This window comes from Taeniopygia guttata, chromosome 1A (genome assembly GCF_048771995.1).
Source record: "Taeniopygia guttata chromosome 1A, bTaeGut7.mat, whole genome shotgun sequence".
Classification (NCBI taxonomy): domain Eukaryota; kingdom Metazoa; phylum Chordata; class Aves; order Passeriformes; family Estrildidae; genus Taeniopygia; species Taeniopygia guttata.
In genome coordinates, this window is record NC_133025.1 from 26,225,336 (window position 1) to 26,243,897 (window position 18,562).

An 18,562-nucleotide genomic window follows, 5' to 3' on the forward strand; every position below is an offset into this window, starting at 1 on the left:
GGGTCAAGATAAGGACAGGGAGAGATCACTCACCAATTGCTGTCACAGATAAAACAGACTTGACATGGGGAAAATGAATTTATTACCAATCATATCAGAGTAGGATAATGAGAAATAAACCCAAAACTTCAAACATCTTCCTTCCCAGATCTCCCTTATTCCTGTGCTCAACTTCATTCCTGATTTTCTCTTCTTCATCCACCCTGGCAGTACAGGGGACTGGAAATCAAACCTGTGTTCAGCTGGTCACACATTGTCTCTGCCACTCCCTCCTCCTCCAGGGGAGTACTTTTGTGAGTACACAATTCCTCTGCTCCAGCCTGGGGACCCTCCCACAGAAGGAAACCTCTGTGAACTTCTTCAGCCTGAATCCTTTCCACAGTTTTTCTCTTAAATATGGCAATAGGAGTTTGGGGAACTATGTGGAAGTTGGGCTGAATTTGACAAAATTATGTCTGTGCTTTGCTGTGCAGGCAAAAATAAGTACCGGTTGTACTTTGAAGGAAGGGTGTATTGAGTTCATTAATTGTTATGGTTAGTGAGATCATGTATACACAGCTAGTGTTACAGTGTTAGCTGTTAAATACTGACATTTCATTCTAGCCTGCACTTCAGACAGTTGTCACGAAAATTCAGTTTCCTGTCGTTTCTGAGAATTAAATGTGCATCGGGACATGTTGTTTGTGTTCACTCCAATGAATGCCACAGCAGGTGATAGATTTACGAGAGAGCTGCAGACTGACAGAAAACAATTTGGGGTGATATGGATTGCTGAAAACAAGGTTAAGGCAGCGGTGGTGGAGTGAAAGCAAATTGATTGGATTTCATGTTTCATGAAAGCACAAATTCTAGAGCTGTTTCTCACGTGCTTGCTGTGATCTGACCTTTAGCTATTGATTCCTGACTCCAGTGTCTGTTTTCAGCTACTGTGAACTTCCTCATCCCATTATTGGCAAACCTTGAAGAAACGTTGTTACAAATCCAAACTGCCTTCTAGGGTGTGGGGGAATGACAGGATAAACTTTGTGAAGGTAGTTTACACCATCTGCAAGTCAAACAAACATACCATACTGTAACAAAAAAAAAAACCACCCAACAAACAACAACAACAAAAAAACCTCCCAAGAAACAAAGAGAAACTTCTCAACATACTGGAAAAGCTAAATCTAAGAGAGCTTTCACAAGCACAAATTAAATGCAAGGTCTATCTGTGCACAGAATGAACTCTGGAATGCAGAGGTATACAAGATGGATCTTTATATGGTCTGTCTGGCTAGACATGGAATTGACTTTACCAGTTTATTACAGACTTAAACCAAAGCTGGTCTGGTCATTGTGCACTACAGTATGGTACAATCTATATTTTTTATTCAATACAAATGGGCGGGATATTTCAGTGGTCTTTAGGCCCTTGCTGATGCCTACTTGACATGAACAATCTCCCTCAGAAGAATGATGCATCAGAGGAGACAGTGTCCTCAGCCCCACCAGCTCACACCCTGCAATGATGCCAAAGCCTATGGGCAGCAGTGGAATTGAGGAGCTTGGACACTCAGACTGTTCTGCTCATTTCTAGCAAAAGTGCTGACCAAAAGCTGTGTGTGGCAACACCTTAGGATCCATCACAACCTAGAAGTGTCATTTGTCCATTGCTTTCCCAAGTCATCATTTTTAGTCCTGTAGAATCATGTAATGAAAAGAACAGATGAAATTTGTTACTGGCACAGGTAAAGATAGAAGTACATGAATATAAATTACTCAAAATGTATTTCTCCAAACCATATGTTATTAGAATTTTTGGGCTTTATTTCTTTGGACTTTGCTGCTTTATATGTTAAATTTTGCAAGAACTGTGTGTGTACCAAGCTTTCCTCGGGTGGGTAATCCTGTTTATTTTAATGAGACTGTTTGAATGCATAATAGAGTGTTCATTGTCTACCTCATATTAATTGACATAAAGAAAGTCAGATTTGTAGCCTCTTAAAGAGTTCACCTGGAGCAAAGGATTCAAATTTAATCATAGAATTTCTTAAAACTAACTTAGCTTCTTTTCAGATGGACCTGCAATTGTAAGATCTCTCTATATCAATATATATATCTCTAATAAATCTATTTTGTTTTTTCTAACCTCAAGTATATACAATTAAAATAGCAACTTCAAAAGATTTTTGGAGGACTAGAAGCATCATTGTCAGTTTACTTCTTGAATTGATTTGATATCTTTTTCCACAGCTTTTTTTGATTGTTTTATGTTATTCTTATCATACATTCAACTGTTTGAACAGCAATATTTGTTCAAGTATCCCAGTAAACAGAATAGCAAATGAATATACTGAGGTGAGAAGAGTCTCTCCAAAAAGGAATAGTATTTCTTGTCTGGTGCAAGAAAACTCCCTGTGGAGAATTCCATGCTTTGGAAAATAAGGTGCAACAAAGGTACTTCATAACACAGGGAATGTATGGTTTCATAGCTGAGCTTTGTATTATAGCTCAAGAATAGGATTTAGCCTATTTTAAACTATAGTTTTCTTGTACAATATTAAGAAATTATCAGACTTCAAAAATATCCATGAAGCAATGAAAAATACTGAAACTTTTTCTTGATGTACAATTATAGATTCTCTCTGAAAAAAAGCATCCTGAATCAACTGAGTCAAACCAAGGCATGAGGAGAAAGCACAGCGTGCTAACAGTTCTTGCTGGGACCAGAACTGAGTGTCTAATGAGGAAATATAGTATCATTACATGCTAAGAACAGATTAAAAGAATACAGATGTATAAAGTAGAAAAAAATTAGATATCAAATTGAAAGCTATGCGCCTGAATGTCAGCACAAAACTTCTCTCTAATTCTTGTGACCCATATGTTTTGCCACAGGAACTACATTTAGTAAGTATTCTTGGCAGAAGTGGATTCTAAATGATGCAATGTAGGTACTGTTTGTCTTTGTAATGACAAGCAGATGAGGAAAAGGAGAACAGTAGTAATTTTAATTCCTTTTACAGTTTATAAAATATCTTAATGCAGATTGCTGTGGTTTAAGAGACAGTTCAGATTCTTTGGCAGATGGGAAGTGTAAGTTTGAATATTCAAAGGCAAAGTGAGAAATTGGACTTGGGTCTTTTTTCTCTTAAAGAAAAAAACACAACTACTAATATAAATCTATTCTTCACCTACACTGCACTCTTGTTCCTCTTTATTTGAAAAATAAATTTTGGAAAATCCCCAAAGTGCTTTATATTTAAATTCAGAGTTTGCTCCTGGTTATAATCTTTTGTTTCTCTGAGTAGCTGTGCCTCATTAGACATGAATTAGTCCTGAAATAAAGTACAAGTATGTCTTCAGGTGGTTGGCAGGGGGAGGACCAGACCACCAGCATCACCTCTGGAATCTGTGTAGATGGATGTATCTTTCTGCAATCACAAGTAAGATGTCAAGATTAAGACATAGACCAATGCTTTCCTTTTTGTCTAATTTCAGAAGGTTTCATGATGAATCAATGGACTTTAGGATTGGAATTCAGTTCCAAAGACATCTAAACTTAAGATCTTTGTGTGAATTGCACCTCCAGTAACTAGTTGCTAATTATAGTCAGCAAAACCTAGAAAGCAATTCAGCCAGTGAAATGTCTTCATCTTCTTTAGGACACTTTGGATAGCTCCTTAGGATCCATAGATGGTATTGATTAAGGAGCTGCTTAGTCTGCCTTGAAGTAATTTTTATCTGAATCTATCCTATTTCTTTTTTGTGTTTGGTTTCACTACTTTAGATCTCAGTAAAGTTTAAGGCTTTAAGTTCAGAAAAAGTTGTTATTGAAATCATACAGATATAGATTCTCAATATTAGTTATCTGAGTTTTTGATATCAGCCCTTAAGAGTGCAGTCTGTAGGAAAAAGCACTCTGAATTTGCTCTTAAGTATTTGCAAAGGATTTAGGGTAGATCCAGATCAAAAATAACTGATAAATATATATGTACAAATTTACTGCTTTTCACTAGGTGTTGAATTTTTTTTTGTTTAAACGGAGCAGATATGTTGTGGTAGGCAATGTATATGGTTAAGGAATATTCTCCTAATTAAACATAAACATTGGTGCTCTCATTGTGGGACCTACCAGTGCATTTTTAGGATAGCGCATTTTAAAATAAGTAAAGAGATGGAAACTAAAGCTATAAAATCATTTAACAGTTATTCAGGTTTTGATAATGTATCTTAGTATTCCTTTAGTGTTTTGAATAGCTCAATGTTAGATGATCTTTAAGATGTGCTGTAACCCAAACCATTCTATGATTTTATTAATAAAAGAAATATTAAGTATATTTATAGCTAGACTACTTTGAATTAAAATTTTTTTCATTTTTAACAGCATGTATAAATGCCCATAAATTTTCCAACATCTACTGAGAATTAGATAATAGGTTTTTGTCATGGTTTGACACTGGCACAATGCCAGTGCCCCCCCATGAAAATGCAATTTCTCAACTGAATGCTGTGAAATGCGATCGAGAACAGAGCAAAGCAGGCCCAAGCTTAATAACAAGAAAAAAAAACTTTATTAAACTACTACCACTATGCTACTATAAAAGAGGGGAAAAGAAAGAAGAAAGAAAACACACACAATTCAAAATGAAAACCTTCCAAAGCATTCCTCCTCCCACCACCCAACTCCAACAAACCACAGTGAGACACAATCTGGACCCCAGTCAGGTTTCCACCCTCCAGATAATCAACACCCAGTCCATCTGCAGGAAGAGAGGAGCCTCTCTTGTGCCACAGACCCCCCAAGAAACACAGCTGCCACATCCTGTGCTTCCATGTCACCACATGGCACCGCCCGGAGAAAAAAGTTTGCCAGTGGTGACCCTCTCCTTTCCATGCACAGTGCTCTCACCACCAATGCATGGATGGACAGACTGCTTTTAGGATTTTTCCTTTCAAGGATGCCCTGCCAAGAGGGGAAAAAACAACAGTTCAGTTTTTCATTTTTGGGACCAACAGTCCCCCCCATTTTCCCCTGGGGCCGAGGATCCACGAACAGAGATCTTCTTCACTTCTTCCTCTCTGAAGACAGGGGGCACCACCACAAGCCTCCTTAACTTTTCTCTGTTCGCTCTACTTCTGTCTTTTCCCAGCTGAAGCATGGTCTCTTTGGCTCACCAGCATCCTCCTAAAATACAGTCTCTCTTTGGAGGAGAAGATCAGTTCAGTCTGTGGCTACCAAGAAAAAGTCCAGCCAAAAGCCACTCCATCGTCTCCTCCCACCTAGAATTTCTCCTTCCAACATCCCAGGTCCCAGGCTGTTTCTCTTCCTCTCTTTTCAAACCAAGGAGGAGAAAAATTTCACAAAGCTTTCATTTCTCAGGAAGGGTTAAAAGTCCCGACTCCCAGAGATGGCTCGCTGCCCAGGCTCCAGCTCCCACAGCCCGGCTGGGCACCTTGCGGCCCCCCTCACTCTTCTCCTTCCCCGCGGTGAACTGCTGACAAAACCACCGCCATCTCTTTTTCTCTCTTGGGAGAGAGAGACTCTGGGGGGAACGGAGACATCCCAGATTTTCTCCACCCTTCCATCCGCAGGGGGCCAGCCCTGTTCCAGCCCCTCCACCCTTGGGCCTACCTCCGAAGGCCACATGGCTTCTCCCCTCCCCCACCCAGCCGCGGCCGGGCAGGGGAGAGTCCTGCACTGACCGCTGACCGGAACTCAAGAGAGCGAGTTTCCCTGGGAATTCTGCTTTTAACCCCTCTGTGTTCTCAGAGGCGTGTCTACCTTCAATTGGTCAATGTCCAAATTGACCTCTTCCTTCCGGAAAAATTCTTTTTCCGTGTCAAACCACGACAGTTTTTCATGAGATGTGAAAAACTCATTTTGAAAGCAGAATAAAAATCTGCTATCAGGTAGTGACAGAAGAAATCAGTGATGCTTCAGGGTTTTTTATTTTCAGACTTTCTACATAAAGATTTTTCTGGATTGGTAAGGGCTGTTATGCCTCACACCTAACGTACTGAGATCAGCACCCATTTGGGCAATAGGCATGTTGTTCTATCAATTTTCCTAATCTAGAGGTAAATACTCTTTTGGGATAATTTTCTATTTGTCTGGGACAGGATGAGATTATACTTTTCTCCAGACTTCTCTTTTGTTGCTGAAAATTGCTATTAAAAATAACTGTTTCTTAATATGTTAGCATCCACAATAATGGCAGTCCTCTTGTATTAAGTAAGGGGTAATAATAAAATACAGATTTATCTATGACTTTATTTTGCTGTTAATAAACAATCATAATAAATATTATTTTCCAGACTGTTTCTGTATTACAATAATTGTCTAATGTGTGCCTTTCCACTCGAAAAGGCTTTTTTTGAACATGAATATTCTACTTCTATGGAAGCATAAAACCTGTCACTATTTAAGTCAAGTAGTTAAATCTGCTTCAAGACATGCTTATGCTTATTAAGGCTACAGTTGTAAGTCATTCATTTTCTACTTAATTGGTGCATGCTAATTTCACTTGATGCATATGTATATATCCATATTTTCTGGCTAAACTAGCTGCTAGGAGTAGTTTTTGCTCTCACTTAAATTAACAATAAACAGCTGAAGTCAGTCATGATGGTTCCTAGAGTGTTCCCTGGTGTGGTTTTGTATCATGTTCCATTTGTCTCCCCTTCCTTCTTTGCAGTTTCCTTTCCTAGAATGATAATAGCCCCTGAGTGGGGTAGAGCAAGTAGTGAGTGGCACTGCTTTAGCATGATACAACCCTATGGCTTGTCCCAGTAAAATTATTTGATTTTTGTGCTGTTGTGTCTTCTAACCATATGTTTCTCTTCCACTTTTATTTCTGTTAAGGCTAGAAGCCCAGTTTTTGTTTTCTTTGTTTTCTTTGGTTCTTTAAGAAAGTAAAATGCCATAATGATGACACTTAAATTTTAGAACTAATTCACTCTTACAGAATCCTAAAGGAAGCATTTTAACATATGCAGTTGTAGAGAGGTGCTGTTACTGTAGTTGGAAAATGAAAGAGGTCCATAGTCACATCTCATGAGATTTGTTTTTCTTTTAGTTCAGTCCTATTTTTCTGGCCACTGCTCAGCTTTTGCTGTCTACTTGGAGTTGTTCTTAAAGTATATGAGCTCAAACATACTCTATCTGGATCTGTACTGGTACTGCATGTTGTTAAAGAAAGGCTTTTATAAAATCTGTTCTGGAATATGGCATGTTGCACAAATGTTTGAGAAAAGCAAAATCAGAAGGACTTAGCAATTTGGTAAAGAGCCTTGAAAATTTGCTTTTATATAATCTAATTTTGTTGCCAGCAAATCAACAGATTGAAAGTCTGAGACTGCTGTTTACTTATGCAAGTAGTGCCTTCCAGTAGGAATGGATTTTTAGAGCAGCAGTTCATCATAGACCCTATATTAACATGTAAATGTTTTAAGGATTTTACTCTGGACAAAATTTGTGGTTGTGTGGAGTGATTGGCAGCAGCATATGTTCTAGCTTAGGCTCATAGCTAAACTGCTCTGGCTTGTGAATCAAATTGTGGAGATGATCAAAGATTGTCTTCAAAAGCACCTAATTCAACTTGATCATGTGTAAAATCATAAAGTAGTATATGTAAGTATAAGTATATTACAGGATCATAGTTTGAATGGGGGAAAGTTCTGTAAAACAGAGTAACTCAGTTGTGCTTTGGGACATAATAGTTTCTATTTCAATCACATTGCAAAAACAATTACAGAGTTCAAAGGAGTTACAGAACTCTGACTGCAATTGATCTAATGTGAGAAACAATAACTTTAGGTAAGATGCCATTGCTACATCTCCAAAGGAAAACTGGAAACTTGTGTTTGCAACATTCCAGCACGCTGCAACAATTCTGTGTTCTGATGTCTTTATTAGCTGCTTTATAAGTCAGTTGTAGTGTGTGGGGTTTTTTTACAATCTGTGAAGTTTTACAAGTTTTTCTATTCCTTGGAACATGACGGTAAATATAAAGAATCCCGGCATTTAGAGTGCTGAAAAGCGCGAGTGTGGTGATGATTGTTGGCTTTGGGGATATCTTTTTCTCTTACCCAAACAGAAGTTAGTGAAACAAACTTTTCTTTCAGCAGTAAGATCACACTAAAAAAGCAAATGATAAATACTTGAAGGGGTTACACAGTTACAAATTTTGCAGTGGCACTTTTTCAGAGAAATAAGAGAGATCTGATGGCAGTGTGTGCTTTCCATTCACATGTACTAAGATCAGCTACCCAATACAGCATTTTTTTTCAGCAGTGATGACCTTAGTATAGCCGGGGGGCCCATTTACACTGGATCTCTAAGAACAGCAATCATTTAATCAGAAATATATTGATTTTTTTTCTTAACAGGTCCTGGAAAGACCTCACTTATTAGCTTTTAATAGAATCAGTTTAACAAGTGGCTAGGGACAAAGTAAGAACTTAGCTGTGTTTTAGACAATGTACATTATTAACTGAGGCTGTGTTAACTTTATTTGTTGTTATAAGAATATTCTGCTGCTATTAAAAAAAACCCAAAAAAACAATAAAGCCAAAAAGCTCAGAGAAAATATTTACCAAATGACTCTGTTCAAAAAAATCAAGTAATTCCCATGTTCTCTGAAATTCCTACAATTCCAGTGTAGATGCCATAAGACTGTATTAATATATGTAGCACATTACCATCTAGAGATCTTACCTGCGTTTTTTAGGAGAATTTTGAAAACATCAAGCAGCACTGGGTAGTGTATTATGAAAAAGGGAATGGAAGGTGTTAAGTCTGATGCCTACATTTGCTCAGTTCAGACTGTGGCTTGTTCTTGGCATTGGTGAGTATGCATAAAAATGCTGCATCATCTCCTGTTCAGAGTCCCGTTCCCTTTGCTGACCTTTACATTTATGTAGAGTTCATGCTTCTGCTGTCTTATGCCAACATACCACTGTAGAAATTCTTAAATCTGTAATATGACCCATAGTTCTTATGTAGCATTCTAAACCATTTTGTTTTTTCCCAAGTAGCAGTACTATTAGTGGGGAAGTTTCAAGGCAGCACTTCAGTATGATGGAGCATGTTAAGATTTTCTTTCATTGATATACACTTTGTGTCTGTGTCAATATGATATGAACATCTTATCAGAAATGATTGATGCCTCTGACCCCATCTGTGTGGGGAGCGGAGATAAGCTGGCATGCTAATCCTCCTTTTACTATCACCTTGAACAACCTTGTTTGTAACTATCATATTCCCTTCAAATGAGAAGAGATTCTTAAACAGCACAAAGAGAATAGGCTGTTTATCCAAGGCCAGTGAAAGCAAACTGCATTTTTTTGTGAGCTTTTGATTATATCCTTAATGATTGTGTAAATTCCAGGTCACACTAAAGGCTAAGATTACCCTTCCTTTATTGTACTCTCAGTGTCACCTTTTAGTGACATCCACATCATCAATCTTTTTATCTCTTTCTTATTTCAGTTTTATTATTCATTTTATTCAGTGAAATTACTTGCCAAAAGCTGAAGTCCACATTAATTAGTCAAAATATTCACTACTTGCTGTTCTAATTTTTAAATTTTTGAAAATACATACTATCAGTTTTTCCCCCTTATAATGTTAAAAGGATCTTAGTATAGTAAGAGAATGTTTAAAGACATATTTCCATCAGCATCTTCAAAACCTGAGAACCGCTCATTTCAAAGAACCTTACTTTTAGTCATCACTCTAATTAAAGTTTACTCAACTCACTATTACTGTTAACAACAACAAGGAAGGGCTGGGATACCTCTTGAATCAAGCTAATAAAAAATTTTCTCTACTCTGAATGTTCACTACTGACAACCCAAGATGTCTTTCTTCTAATATATCTCTATGGTCTCTCTTGTATAGTAGCTCAAAGATTCAATATTATTTTAAGCACAGAAATAGGTCACACTTGACTTTCAGTATCTAGTTTACTTAGAATCAGTACTCCAGACATCAGCTCTCTAAATGCGGGAGACTTAAATAAATTCTTTGTTGCTTCTAAGTAATGTTGAACTCTAGACCACAAAGGAGATGGAAATGTTATTTGTGAAGCTGTAGGGTGATTATATTTGAGAAGCTGTAGCCTTACAGCTTCAGTGCAGGGCTATAGAAGTTGATAAAAAGGTACAGTACCTTCAACCTTGACCCTCTGGCTTACAAAAAAACATGTCACATCTTGTTGTGAGGGATAGTTTGCTAATTATAGTAATTTGGAACTCCTGGGCAAGCAGACAAGTGGCAGAATGTTTCATCATGACAGTTACTAACTTTCAGAGGTGGAAGATGGAAAAGACTGTAAAAAAACATATTTCCATAAAGACCCAAATGACCCAGCCATCTGTCTGGGCTGCCTGTGTGTGGTACTTACACATAATCACAAAATCATGGAATGGTTGAGCTGATAGGAAAGTCCAGAAGTTATCTCGTCTAGAGCTGGTTCCCCAGAATCATGTCCAGGTGGCTCTTAAGTATCTCCAAGGATGCAGAGTTCACAACCTCCCTGGGAAACCTATGCCAGCACTTGGACACCATCCATCAGTAAAGAATTTGTTCCCTGATGCTTAATGGGAGCCTCCTATGCTTCAGTTTATGTCCATTGCCTCAGTGGGAACTGCTGAAATTTGCTTGACTGTCTTCTTTTCACCCTCTCTTCAGATATATTCCAATTTATTCATAAGATCTCCTCTGAGCTTTCTCTTCTCCAAGCTCAAGAGTCCCAGCTGCCAGAGCATTCTGTCCAGCCCCTTAATCATGTCCAAGTGTGGTATAACCAGTCCTGAGTAGAGAGGACTTCATGTCCTTCATGTCTAATGCATCCCAGGATATCATTGGCCTCCTCTACTGCAGGGGCCCATTTCTGGTTTATGTTTGGCTTGGTGTCCATCAGGATGCCCAGGTTTATAATGTGTGAATCTGTTATTACTTTCCATCTTTTCTGACTCTTGTTTCTTTATTTTATTCTTACATTAGAGATGAAAACAAATTAGATTTGGAAAATGATTGTGAGGAAACTTTAAATCCAGATATGGAAATAGTTTCAAATGGTGCAACATATCTTGAGTACAAAAGCTGGAGAGAGATGGAAAAAAATTTTTATATGAGCATACATGCGTACACATTAGTTGGGTGCATTAGTTGGTATTAAGATTTTCTGCTTCTGCATATGGTTTCTTTTTATATTTGATTGTTTGACATTTAAGTCTTGCGTCTCTGAATGTCATGGAAATTCAGGGGCTCTATTAATAAATAACCCTGCATGAAGACAGGGGTTTGTTTCTAACATCATCTATGTGAATTAGTATCATTCTGGGGGAAAAAAAAAGTGGCATTTTTGAGTTGTTTAAGGATGTGTTTTAACTGTGCCTCCGACATAATTATCTGGTACCAATAGCACAGAATTTCTGGAGGTGTGAGCAATGACTAAAGGCAGAGCTCAGACTGGACTTTATTGTACTTTTTCAGCAATGTGAATTATTTATATTAGGAGCACAATCCAGATGCTCCCTAAAACTTTTAATCTATCATTAGGTGATAATCTACCGCACCTATTTCCTATAAAATACTATATTTAGTGTGTTTAACCTTCCCTTTTTTCATACTGTTCCTTGGAAATTATTGCTCAGATACCTCCATATTATCTGTGGATGCTTTTTGTCTTGAGGTACTCTTGGATCCTGACTTTTTCCATGCAAATATGCCTGCTAAGTAGGGCAGGGATTTAAGATAAGGGAACTAGCAGCATTTCTGATAAAGGGAACAACCCATGGGAGCCAGAACCATGAATTAGCTCAGAGCTACTTTTCTGTTACAGTATTTCCACAAAAGCAGGATTGCATTCATAGCGGATCACAACTTAGGGTAGTGCAGTGTTGTTTTCAATTTCCTGTGTCGTGTTCACAAAAATATCTAATATTGCACAGTAGTAAAACTATGCTGCAGCGAATGAAATAAAATCAATGCATATATGTATTTATATATAGGTATATATGCCTCATAGATGCAGGAGAGATGAAGTATTTTGGTTTTTCTGGCTAGCAGACTCTTAAAGGAGTCCTCCATTCTAGTTTAGTCACTTACTGCTCTGGTTTGCTACTCCTTAGAAGCAAAAATGAAACAAAACCAGCCTAACTTCATTTACTTCTTGCGAATTCAAGAGTTAGTCCTAATTTTAGCAGGAAGGTTAAAACACCTGAAAGAAAATGTAAAGGTCACTTTGACAAGAGAGCAGCCACTACTCTTGTACCATTCTTTTATGCATTTGGAATAAATTACCTCTTTGGATGGCTTACTTGGTATGTACATTTCTGAATGTGGTTGCTATTTTTTAAAATTATGTCATCCTATATATTGATATATGTTTCTGAGAAAGTTTGGTTTTGTATTTTAGGGTAGACAGAGCTTCATTTAAGTTTACCTTTCATAAGCCCTCACAGGAGTGAGGGTGTGTTGTAAATTAGTTGTATTTCATGATGTAGCTCAATTCTTCTCACAAAAAGCCATATTCAGTGAAACAAATCCATCCTCTTATCCACTGCTTCAAGATTCTTTCTCAAATATCTTCTACTTGCTGTAGTGGGACTAAGGGTGATAGCTTACATAGATCTTTGATCTGAGCTTGTATGATAGACACATTTTTAAAGTAGACAAACTAACCCAAAAGGAACTTGGGTTCAATTGGGAACTGTGGTATCAATTACGCCACTCATATCCATTAACAAATAATCCTCTTACTGATTCTGTTATAAAATTTGAAAACTGACAGGAGAAGTAACTGTTTTTAAATGTGATGGTGAGAACATTGGAAAAGGTGACCTGTCATGTGGCTAGTGGAGCTTAAACCATTAGCTACATTCAGAAATAAATGGTATGTGAACCAGCCATGACATGTATGTGCCAGATTTAGGTAACCGTGAGATATATTGAGCACCAGTGGTGTGTGTGTATATATATGTATGTGTGTATATATATATATATATATATATATATATATATATATAGTTGTTTTACAGATCATCTCATGATATTGCAGTCACACTGCCTACCAGCAAAAGGCGTGTTTGGATTGACACAAAATACAGGCTTGCTCCTTGTGAAACTCCAAATGGCGTTGAATACATAGGAAGCTGGGATGTGTTGGAGGAAGGGGAATTTTCCTAAATGCTGTTATTTCCCTTCACTTTACCAATTTCTCCTGCTCCCTTCAGGTTTAATTTCCATCTTTGGGGAAAGATACTGCAAATCTGCTTGTATCCGTGTTGTTAGCTCAGTCATTGACTAGGATAATAATAAAGACTGTAATTCAGCTTAAAGGATCTGTTGGTCTGTGTACTGGTAATGTTGTGATGCAAAATGTTTATCCCTGATGGCAGACTAAGATCAGTGAAGCCTTCAGCTTCTGGTATATGTCTTTTCTTTAGTTGTAAATACATGCTGATAGATTCCTTAAAAGAGTATTCTGTTTCCAAACTGTCATCTTCCTCTTGCTCCTGGTACATCATAAGATGTAATTTAAAGTTACAGCTTTCTAGCTCTTTTAAGAAATGTATGATGCCATCTTTCATTTAAAATACAGGTGCAATTATCTAAAATAATATAGGTTATGTTCATGAAATCTGTAATGAAAACTAATTTCTCAAGGCTGTCTTCAGTTAATAAAGAGGTAAAAGAGGGTGAGAGCAGGAGCTTGATTTAACTATGTAAATCTGTTTTGCTTTTCCTCCAATCCCCTTTTCTGCTTTCTTTCTTCCCTGTTAATTGTACAGCTAGCCAAGGGATATTGGGCTCCACTGCATAAATCTATGGACATTCTTTGCATGCTTTTTTCTTCCTCCCTCATGTTGTCAGCATGGCTAGGGGACCAAAAGATAAGCTTCCATGTACCATAATATGATTATTTGGGGTTTTTTTGTTAGTATTTTTGCTTTGATCTTTATCTGAAATTGGCTGACATTTTTATAGTACTCATTCTTCCTTTTCTGTCCCCCTTTGCTTATTGCCTTGTATTTTACAGTTAGAAATTTGGGAATATTTTTTTAAGCACATAACAGCTGCAATACAGGACCTGACTTACTGTGAATCAGCTGGCACTGCTAAGTCATGTTAGCACATCCATCATTCAGTTATTCTCTGGTTAAGGATATACTTTAAGGCTTTATGATCTTTCAGTAACTTATGATATGTTGTACAACATTCCTCTGTATTTCACCACTAAGTGTGAGGGTAATATTTTGTGTCTGATCTAGGTTTTATGAAACCACTGAGCCTTTAGCTGTAAATGAAGTCAATTCAGATTCAAGTTCCTGCTGAACATCCATTGACAGTGTTCTGGAATGTAATAAACTTGGTGGTGAACTGTGTGGTATAATTCTCTTATTGCTCTTTATTGTTTAATTTGGAAATCACTGTAACATATTTTAAAGTAGAGAGCATTTATTAAGATGTCTGAAAGTGGAGCTGTATTGAGAACTATTTGATGTCATAGTTTTGCCACAAGAATGTGCCATGTGGTATAAATCCGGCCAGATCATTTTTTTTTTTTTTTTTTTATGATAGTGTGTTTATAAATCATAGAGCAAGCAATCTGTCTAGACTGGTACCATGTGACTGGTAATATTTTCCTGCTAATACTAAGGAAATAGGGGTCACATATGAAAATAGAACAGTTTTCAGCCATGTTCCTTTAAAATGCATCTGTTAAGCCTGCAGATTTGGAACATGTTGTTACTCTGCTAATACATGAGAAGTTACAGTACAAAAATCCCTTGTTGACCTTCTTAAATTAATCTCTCCAGCATTAGTTATTTCCTTATTTTTCAGTGGGAAGACAGCTGAGTTTAAATGTGTACGACATGTTTAAGTGGCAAGATTGGTGCTCATGAAAAGTTTGTTGTAGTCTAAACTAAAATCAAATTGTTTTAATAAAAAGAAGAGGTATTTCTGCTTTGTGGTTCTGCTGTGCATATTTGCTCTATCTATATATGTGTAGCTGCCTGCTGAGAAAACTGCTGTGCAGCAAGATACTAGCTCTAGGTTTATCCCTCTAAGATTTTTACTGCTGTTTGAGGCCGAACTTTCAGATCTTGGGAAATCTGTATTTTGTTTTATGAAGGCTGTTTACTTTCCTTAGCACTTTTTCCAACCTGTTGGTCTCTACAGAAATCCTTTGAAATGGTATATAAATAACCATGCTTTATGTGCGTAGACATAACATTTCTGTTTTTGTCTTGTAATCTCACAAGTCTAACTGCTTACATTTGCTCCCTGTAAATGTTCAAAAGTAACCATTTTTATCTGAGGTGTAACTGGTACTGTCATATGTTTCTAGTTAAAAAAAAAAGAACTGTCATAAAGCACCAAGCCAGGATTAAGATTTTGTTGTTGTTCTTGTTTTTGGTTTGCTTATTTCATTGCTGCCGAGTCCTCTGTTTCAGTGAAGGAGGATTTCAAATACAAATGTGGAAAGTAGATCTGAATAACCTATTATCTGATAATAACATATCTGTTGCTATCAGGATATTTCTTTGTAGCATCACAGAAATCTTTGGCTTTTAGTTATGTTGTGAATCATAATCTCATGATCTGTGAGTATAAGCAGAGCTTGAAAATTTCATATTGTAGTGGATAGTGAATTGGAAGCTTCCAAAAGATGTGCCTTTGTTTGTGTGGAATATAAACTAAATTAAATACAGAATACTCTCCCAGTTAAATATATTTCCCAGTTAACAGGTAAACTATGAAGATCTCTTACAAACAGTATTATTCTTTGAGCTAACATATCTAGCATTTGTTTTAAAGACAAAAACATAGTGAGATGTGTATGTATGTACGTATTACTTTCAACTTGTTATATAGATTGAAGATATAGTGGTGAAATTCAGAATCACCTTTACTTGCCAAACTTTTATTGACACATACCATGTGCACAGAAGCTCTGTTTCTGCTGGAATGGACTTTCTCATTTGTATCCAGTTTGGAGTGGTGCCACACATAATGGGATCCTAAAACTTCAGCTACTCTAGCAATGTAATTAATAATTCTTGTTCAATGTACAGAGACCTATAAACAAAGTTCTGCACTTTTTTTTACTGTATTTCCCAGTATTGCAAGTTAGCTAAATTCTAAATTTAAATTTTAAATTTAATTTTTTTTTTAAACCAGCTGTAAATCAACAGCAAAATACCAACTTGTTTCTCTGTAAAAATACACTTACATCAACAGTCTTTAAAACTCAATTTTATTGTTCTCATGGAGACCTAAGCTGCAGAAGTTTGCTATATCATAAAAGGTGAATGAGAAAAATAGCATTTTGCTGAAGAAATAACATTTTCATGTATTTTGATGTGTGAGCTCCACTCTACTGTTTCTTAGGTTCTGCCTCTTATGGTGCCTGATAAAAAAGCTGTACAGCTGAAGATTGCATAAAAGTTTTCAAAGAATCTCATTAAAAAGTCTGAAATATTTACTTGTTCAGCCTGGCTAGCTGGCGCATAAAAACATAAAGCATTCTCCAGAAATTACTCTCAAGAAGTGTGCTCTTCAGTGCTACGGCATCTTGGGTTGTGTTGACAAGAACGCAGCCAGTTCCTTATGGGCAGTGATCATCCCCTGCTCAGCATTGGTTAGACCATGCCAGTTTTGGGTCCTTCAGTACAAGACCAGTATTAATGAGCTGAAGTGAATTCAGCAGAAGGCCTCACATTTGTGGACAGGAGCTCCTGCACTGGGAGGTCAGATTGAGGCAGTGGAGCTTGTTCAGACTGGAGAAGAAGTTTTGAGGGGAGCTAAATCACAGAATAACCACAGAAGAGTAGAATGTTTTGGGTCAGGAGGGGCCTTTAAAGGTCATCCAGTTCAGCCCCTCTGCAATGAACTGAGAAGTCGTCACAGAATCATTAAGGTTCAAAAAGTCCTCCAAGATCATAGAGGCTTGGAGTCTTGCTGGCAGAACCCTTTCCAGCCTGACTGAGTATTTCCATCGTGGAGCATCTATTATCTCACTGGAAAACCTATTCCAGGGTTTTACCACTGCCATTGTAAAAAAATTCTTTCTTATTTCTAATCTGAATCAACCCTCTTTTAGTTTATAATCATTATCCCTTGACCTATGGCAACAATCTCCTGTAAAAAGTTTGTCCCCATTTACCTACAAGAAGATCAATAACATCAATGGTGGGACAGTGAGAAACAAGGGATACAGACTGAAACAAGGTGTGCATCTGGATGTAAAGAAAAAGTTGAGGACAGTCAGAACCTGGAATGGGTTTTGAGGGAGCCTTTGTGGTTTCCATAGCTGAAGATTTGGGTTAAAGCTCTGAGCAAGCTAATCTGACCTGATAGCTGACCCCATGTTGAGCAGGAGTTCAGACCTAGAGGCCCTTTGAGGTCCCTTTTATTGTGAATGACTGACTCTGTGAGTGATCAATGCAGATTTTCTACAAGGCAAATGCTGGTGCAATAAAGATTTAATTAGTCTCTGTTGAGATGGATCTTATCCAACATATTCCTAGTGATTTTCCAGCTGCATTTTGAAGAGCTATGCTTGATATAGAGCAGTGGTAAACCATGCTTAGCTTCTGGAATAAACAGAAGATGTGGATACAGCTGAGAATAAAAAATAGGTGTACTTATGAAATTTTATTTCTGATTGGAGTGTAACAGAACATCCAGTCTCATGTATCTGGCCAGCTGGGGCTGGGGGTGAGAGAGTGAAGGGAAATGTCTGTAACACTTACTGGCCTTTCCCATCTTCCACATCTCTCACTACAGAAATATGATGATTACATTTCTTATGAGGCTGTGTCTTAGAGAAGATTATCCGAAGCGTGGAAGGTTGTCTTTTTTATAATATTGCCATGGAAGAGTTGCCAGGTTTGCATAGAGTTTATCCATAAATCCTACTATCTAATGGAAATATTTAAAAGAATAATTTCTCTTCTAGTGTGGTCTTGTGCCCTCTTCTATTTGGAAATAAGAATTCTCTGCATCTCCCTACTAGCAGTATTAATACTTGTATCAGCTGCAGCATTTAAGACCCCACAATAGATTTCAAAACAGGATTTCAAAAATGAAATTTGCCCTGCTGGAACTTTTAAGACGCTTACAAAACTGCTAAAATCAGTGTACTGTAGTAAGAGGTTTTAATGGAGTTGTGTAAGAAAAATGTCTCTTACGATCATCATCCTACATATGAAAAAGAATATTGGTTGAGTACAAACATGGAGATGTTGAGATTTGTTTAGCAAGAATCAATATCAACTTACTACATATCTAATTTTAGTTCTAGGATAAATGGATTCCATCGCTTGTGTTTCTCTGTGTACTAGGATGTGCAATATCATTCTTCCAAATGGCAATCAGTCTTCTATTTTGTATTGAGTTTTTACTAATTTTCTTAGGTGATTAAGTTAGTCACCACCCTTCACTAGCGTCTCCTTTTTTTTTTTTCATTCATACATCTGAGACTTCCAGAAAAAAATTATTTCATTCATTTTTATCCTGAGAAATCTGGAAATAAGATCAAAATAAGATCTACTTTTGCTGTAG

The 18,562-nt window shown here is 37.2% G+C and overlaps 1 protein-coding gene across 5 annotated transcripts in view; it reads left to right on the top strand.

Annotated features, from left to right (window-relative positions):
* Positions 1-18,562, top strand: part of DOCK4 (dedicator of cytokinesis 4) — a 221,673-nt gene that overhangs the window by 91,306 nt on the left and 111,805 nt on the right. The window lies entirely within an intron of this gene.